Here is a 471-nt window from a genome sequence, read left to right on the forward strand (position 1 = left end):
TTGAATTGAGTTGGACACAGTCCTGCTTAGAGGTAGGGAATATCTTGAAAATATCAAGCTAGTGGCTTCCACTGTGTTAATACTAGTGTAGGGAGAAACTGCATGCATATATACCTGCATCCTACCCCTATCTGAGTCCCAGGGACACAGGACATCCAATAAACTCACCCAGTCTCACTGACATGATCTGTAAATCTTGAATTCATGGCTATGAACGAAAAGATTCCTGGTAGGGTACTGATCTGCCTCCCCCTTGTACTCCTGTGATGGAATCCACTCCCATCTCAGGAGCAGAGGGCAGTGGAGACCAAAAAAGTCTCTGTCAGGTGCCCTTTTTCCCTACCCCAGTAATATGATGCTGATGTATCAGGAATGACAGGGACTCTCTCCATTCTTATCACACAGTCCCTCGGCTTTGTCAGTTAGTCAGCACACATTTATTAAGCACCTACAAAGTTCTAGGCTTCAGGA

This window comes from Vombatus ursinus, unplaced genomic scaffold (assembly GCF_900497805.2).
Source record: "Vombatus ursinus unplaced genomic scaffold, bare-nosed wombat genome assembly UNPS02014813.1, whole genome shotgun sequence".
Classification (NCBI taxonomy): domain Eukaryota; kingdom Metazoa; phylum Chordata; class Mammalia; order Diprotodontia; family Vombatidae; genus Vombatus; species Vombatus ursinus.